The 6689-nt window shown below is 45.7% G+C and overlaps 1 long non-coding RNA gene across 1 annotated transcript; it reads right to left on the bottom strand.

Moving 5' to 3' along the window:
• Positions 1 to 597: 597 nt before the first annotated feature.
• On the bottom strand, positions 598 to 2232 carry LOC132657894 (uncharacterized). The gene is made up of 2 exons (XR_009596684.1): positions 959 to 2232; positions 598 to 826 (listed from the first exon to the last, which is right to left on the bottom strand). It is a non-coding gene; the product is annotated as an uncharacterized LOC132657894 (long non-coding RNA).
• Between the last annotated feature and the right edge of the window lie 4457 nt (positions 2233 to 6689).

A 6689-nucleotide genomic window follows, 5' to 3' on the forward strand; every position in this document is an offset into this window, starting at 1 on the left:
CCTAGAGCTCAAGCCAGGGGTCCAAGCTCTGTCTTCCCACCTCCTGCAGAACAACCGCTGCTTGGCCGTCCTTTGTCTTAGACATCCACCCAGCCAATGGATCTGGGGTCAAGGTCCTGGGAGCCGGCTTGCAGCTGTTGGGACAGGAAATCCAAAGGCCCAGGTAGGGGACTTCTCTGCTGGTTCAGTGGATAAGACCCCGTGCTCCCAATGCAAGTGTGTGTTGTGTTAGCGCTCAGTCGTGTCCGACTCTTTGTGACCCCATGGACTGTAGCCTGCCAGGCTCCTCTGTCCATGGGATTCTCCAGGCAAGAATACTGCCATTCCTTCTCCAGGGGATCTTCCTGACCCAGGGATCAAACCCGGGTTTCTTGCATTTCAGGCAGATTCTTTACCATCTGAGCTACCAATGCAGGTGACCCCCAGTGTAGGTGGTCTGGGTTCAATCCACGGTCAGGGAATTAAGATCCCACATACTGCAACGAAGTCCACGTGCTGCAACTACTGAGCCCGGACGTCTCTAGGGTCCACATGCTGCAACTAGACAAGCCTGTGTGTGGCAACAGATACTCAGCGCAGCCAAATACCTTTTTTAAAAAAAAATTTTATTTATTCATTTTAATTGGAGGCTAATTACTTTACAATACTGTCGTGGTTTTTGCCATACATTGACATGAATCAGCCATGCATGTACATATTTTGTTTTTTAAAGTCACACATAGGAGGAGGGCTGGACTGAGGCTCTCTGAAGCACAAGCTCAGAGCAAGGTCTATAGGTGGCAGGAGCCCCAGAAGCAAGTGTTTGTTGCAGTTTATCCAGCATGGGCTGAAAGGGAGAGACACAGACGCCCATGAGTATTCCAGGCTCTAGAGAGGCATTTGTGACAGTGATGAGAGATGATTGGTTCATAGGGTCTTAAGGTATTCTGGCTTCCGCTAGCTCCCAGGCCACACTCACCTTTGTCCTGATGAATCACTTTCCATTTCATCCTGGAACAAGAAGGCGCTCCAAAGAGCAGAGAGAAGTCTCCATCCACGGAAAAGGAACAGCTGCTCTGTAAATTGTTCCAGGGCAATTCTTAACTCTTGCGAGTTAGCATGAGTCGGCCCCTTTGAGACCAGTTACCCTGGAGTATCTTTGATCCTCTTGCCCTAGACTTTTAAAAAAAAATTTATTGGGGTGTAGTTGATTTACAATGATGTGTTAGTTTCTGCTGTACATCAAAGTGAATCAGTTATACGTATACATATATCCCCTCTTTTCTAGATTCTCTCCTCATATAGGTCATCACAGAGTATTGAGTAGACAGAGTTCCCTGCGCTACACAGTAGGTCCTTAACTATCTATTTTATATACAGTGTGTATATGGCAACCCCAATCTCCCAGTTGATCCTTCCTCCCTTCCCCCTTGGTAACCATAAGTTTGTTTTATGCATCTGTGACTCTATTTCTGTTTTATAAATAGGTTCATTTGTACCATTTTTTTTAGATTCTACATACAAGCAATGTCATAGAATATTTGGCTTTCTCTGTCTGACTTACTTCACTTGGTATGACAATCTCTCTCATGTTGCTGCAAATGGCATTATTTTGGTCTTCTTAATGGCCGAGTAATATTCCATTGCATACCTTAGGGTGGCCAAGAGGTTCATTCAGGTTTTCCCCTAACATCTTATGGAAACACCCAAATGAACTTTTTGGTCAGCCCAGTAAATACACATCTTCATTATCCACTCCACCATGGGTGACACTTAGGTTTGTTTCCACATCCTAGCTACTGTAAACAGTGCCGCAATGAGCACTGTGATGCACGCCCCTAGGCTTTTGCCTTAGACTTTTAACAGGACCACTATTGGCTTTTGTGGGATGAGCCTTCTTGTGTGGGATTGTCCTACTCATTGCAGGATGTTTTGATGAGCCCTGGTCCAGACCCACGGATTCTTGAGAGCTAGGAGCAGCTCTTAGTCATGAAGACGACAAAAGCCCCCTTTCCCATGTGCAACAAAGCCTTTCTAGCTGGGAACCATGGCTCACATAGCCCATCGGGAGACGCAGGCATGAGAATAGACAGATACAACAGACCAGACAGAAAAGGAGGCAGATAAACCATCCTGGGGGGCAGCCAGGACAGTTTATGATAAACCTGACGTACTTCTGCAAATTGACACAATCATCAAAAGTGGCATTTGATTCTTTTCTTTCCATAAGAGAAGTGAAGACACCTTTGAACCCAGCTGCCACCTTGAAAGAGACAATCAGCCGTTCCCCAGTCTACCAAGCTGCCCGCTCCCACGCTCTGCCCCTCTTTGGGGTTTGGAAATCTGATGAGATGAAACAGACAGAGCTGTCTTTCTCTTAAGTTCTCTCCCCTAGCTGTCCCCCCACTCCACCTCACCACCCACCTCATGGGCTATCTTATCCCTAATGGAAGCCAATTGCTGACAGATTGGTGGCAGGTTGCTCTGCTGTCTTCCTAAGTGGCTTCCCCTCACTTAGAGTAGGAGGCGGCCGCTGGCAGGGCCAGCAAGCATGTCAGGACGTAAACGAGCTGGCCAGTGGCTCCATTCATTAGAGCCACTCAATGCCATGCTTCAGGCCCAGACTGCAGCCCAGGCTGGAGCACATCAAAGTAGAGGTCTCTGTGCCCCCAGCTCACCCCTTTCCACCTGGCAGGGGAAAGGTCCCTGGAGATGATGCCAGCACTCCAGTCCTTCCCCCACCCACCTATTCATCCAGGACTCAGCCTCAGGAGAGCCCTGCTCAAGACAAGAGCGGAGGCAGGTATGCTCCGGGGTCCCAGGAAGGACTCTTCCTTTCCATTGCAGAGATGAGACACAGAGCTGCAGGAGGAGAAGCCTTCAACCTGCACCCTGCGTCGCCAGCTGTGTCTTTCTGTAGCACAAACCCAGAGTGGTCTCCATACGTATCATAGGCTCCCATCCCTGCATCCCAGCACACATATCTGATCTCAGCAATCTGCTGAAGGGTCAAGGGGCCCAGAATTCCCCAAGGATGCTGAATGGAGGCCCCAGGTGGGGTTTGGTGTGTGACCAACACATGAGTTGTCTGGTCCCTTCCTCAATGTCACCTAAAATTTAGGGAAAGTTTTTTCTTTGGGACCATGGGAACACAGCTCTGCTTCCAGAGCTGGCCTCTATTCCCCCCCTCTGCTCCAAAACAAATCAACTCTGGCATTCCGTGAAGTTATTGAGTGCAACAAACCAGTTCACTGACTCGCTGGAACCTTGGGGTATGAACTACATATACATATAGGGCACAGAGATCGACAATTACTCTCTTTACCATTCGCTGAGCACATACCACCCGTGTGAGCAGCTGAACCAAGCTCTTCATATGCATTAATTTATTTGATGCTAATCACAATCCCATGCTCTCTGTACTTTTATTCTTCTTCATTTTTAAAGCGAAGGCAACTGAGGCTCAGAGAGGTTAAATAACTTGCCGAGGGCCGCACGTGTGCCATGCCCTACTCCATGGAGCGCCACACACAGAACAGACATTTAATAAATACATGACAAACCAAACTGAATTAAATACTCAATTTTGTCTTCAGTGACTCAACTTTCTAACCCCACCCTGCAGCCAAACCCTGGCCAGCTAAGCTATTTGTTTATTCAGTAAAGACTTATTGAACACTTACTCAATTTTGTTCACTGCTGTGAGTGGGTACCAAAAAGCAGCCACCGGAAAAGTTAATGGAAACATTCAACTAATAAAAAGTTAGCAACATTTAACATTAACTCGAATTCATTTCAAGGTTATCTGTTTCCACTTTGAGCTAATTAAATGTTAGTGAAATGGTGCAGAACTCCTCGACTACAGAGTAATGTAGTAAAAAGAACTCTGGATCTGATGTCAGGGGTCTGGGGTTCCCAAACCTCACCAGCCCCCTCGGCACAGAACAGAGCAAGACGCCACCTTTCCGAGCCTCTATCTGCATTTTCAACCTGAGACCAAGAAGCCATCCCACACCACACAGTCACCATCAGGACTCAGGGGGGAAGTTCACAGCAGCGAGATTTATAAACCTGAAAGCTCCAGAAACACATGAGATGGCATTCTTTTTTTGAAGGTTGAAAATTAGTCCATTGACAGTGTTTAAAAATGTTTTTCAAAAGCAATAATGAGCAATTTGTCCATAAGCTCATAAATTTACTTGAAACTTTCCCTGAAAACAATTTGCTCTTTCCACATGATTTGCAGAATGGCACTATAACAATGCAGCTAGACTACCATGTGAAGGATTTTTTAATTTGATGATAGCAGAGAAGGGAAACCATAATTAAAATAAGGCAGGATAGTGACTCGGGTTAGCGCCAACAACCTGATCATTGGTTTTGCATCTCATTTTCGACAGTTTTCACACTTGGTGATGATTTACAGGAACTGGGCACCTTTCTTTCTGTCTGACTGGATGACAAGCTCCCTAAAGGCAAGAACAGTGTGTTCACTACCTTTTCATACCCAAACCTCCTACTATCTAGCACAGGTCCTCGCTGGAAGGGGACAGGGTGGGAATGTCTGTTGCACAGACCAGAATAACAAAGGAAGCATCCAAACCCCAATTAAGGGTCACATTCAACAGGAGATGCTAAAATCTTCACGGTGAGGTTTGAGTTTTTATTAAGGAATTGATCCTTCAGGGGAGAAAAAGCAAAGGAAGGAAGCTGATGTCCTTGGAGTGAGGTAGTCACAGCAGGTTAGCTGAACCTGTCAATTCCCCATGGGTGATTCTAATAATAGTTGATACCCATGGAGGGCTTCCCTTCAACACTAGATGCAGTTCATCTAACTCTTTGGACAACTATGATGTGCTGTGATCAGTCCTGCTTTACAGATGAGGAAGCAAAACACAGCAAGGTCAGGAAGCCTGATCACGTCCACAAAACAATACCCACAGCTCAAGAGTGGGCTGAGATCCCGCTGGCCCTGGAGCCTTGAATTCTGGACCACTGTGTAAACTGCTGCCTCTCAATGCAGCAAGCAGAGCAAAAGTCATTTTGGTTTTCACTCCAAATGAGATCATTCTCCAACTTTCCAAAAATGAGAGAGCCAAAGAGAATGATGATTTTTTTTTCATTCAGGTTAAGATCCAGATTTGTGCGGAGACTGACAAAGCAGAGCAGCACTTGGCTTTTGGCCAGAGTCAGTGTGGTTGTCTTTCTACGGGTTGTGACTGATCCAAGTTGGGGTCTTGCTGACTTAATTTTGCAAACTTAACAAGTGAACTAGAGACCAGGGCCAGCACTGCTGTGCAAACTGGCGAGAGGTATTCCTTGGTTGAGAATGTCTCTCCCTCCCAGTCATAAGCAGAGTACAATGTAGGAGTTAGGAGTTGAACGCAGGAGAAATTACTTGGCTGGTTACCAAGTATTTTTAACAGCAGCATCCTTCAATTTCTCTCCCTTGGCTTGACCTAACCATGGAGGAAACAGATGCTTGGCAAATCTTGGAGCTTGTTAAGAAAGTCACTCTCTGTAGCCCTGGTTGGAACCGTGGGAATCAGGACTCGAGTACAGTGACTAGTAAATGTGAAAATGCAGCAAACGGGGCACGTGTGTGCACACACAGGACCTGGCAGTCTTTTTTTTTTTTTTTTTTTTTTGCTGGCTGCACTGGGCCTTCAATGCAGCATGCAGGCTTAGTTGCCTGAGACATGTGGGATCTTACTTCCTCAATGAGGGATGGAATCCATGTCCCCTGCATTGGAAGGTGGATTTTTAACCAGTGGACGACCAGGGAAGTCCCCTGGCAGTCTTAACAGTGCTAAGGACCTGTGGCATTGCAGTTTCTGATAGACTCAGTCTCAGGATGGGGGACAGGGGAGTGGAATCTAATGCCCTCAAGCTCTCTCAAACAAGGTTTTTAGGAAAAAAAATATTATTCCACACTGAGAATATTGAATGAATGATGAACATTAAGCAATCATGAACTCCACAAAAACCTAATTCTTAAAACATTTGAGGTCTCTAACACACTTTTAAGCAAGTTCAAGCTAAGTCCTTTCAAACTGTTGAAAATAAACATTGACCATTATTTAACTACAATGATGTCACAGATAAGACATTAATCTTCTAGCTCTTTTAAATCCATTACTGATTTATTCCTATACTCACAGGTGAGAGGGATCACCTCTATCCACAATGAAGTTGTGCCCTATTGGGAAAGAAGAGACATGTACCTAAGTAATCTCAGTTCAATGCTCCATGTGATCAGTGCCACATGTAAATAAAGAGAGGGAATGTTTGCTTCTAGATGGGCAATCCCAGGAGACTTCAAGGAGGAGTTACCTGGGAAAGAACTTGAAGCATGAGCAGGATTTTTATCAAGTAGATTTGGAGGGAAAGGGGAGACAGGAGAAAGACGCAAAATTGGGTTTGTGGAATGAAAAATGGACCAGTTTAACCCCAGCATGAAGTTAATGCAAGGTGATGGGTGGGGCCTTGGATTGAGAATGAAAATGGGGACCAGAGCTGTGCTGAGCTGTGAATGTCAAGATAATGTTTACAGGGTTTATTTGGGATACAATGGGGAGCCATTGAAAGTTACTGAGCAAGGAAGACAAATGATCAAATTAGTTTGTTCCCAGTCCCTGTTTTCTGAGAACATATGATATTCTCTGGCAGACACTATGTACAGGCTATACCGGAGCCAAAGCTCCTCTCCG

This window comes from Ovis aries, chromosome 15, assembly GCF_016772045.2.
Source record: "Ovis aries strain OAR_USU_Benz2616 breed Rambouillet chromosome 15, ARS-UI_Ramb_v3.0, whole genome shotgun sequence".
NCBI lineage: Eukaryota > Metazoa > Chordata > Mammalia > Artiodactyla > Bovidae > Ovis > Ovis aries.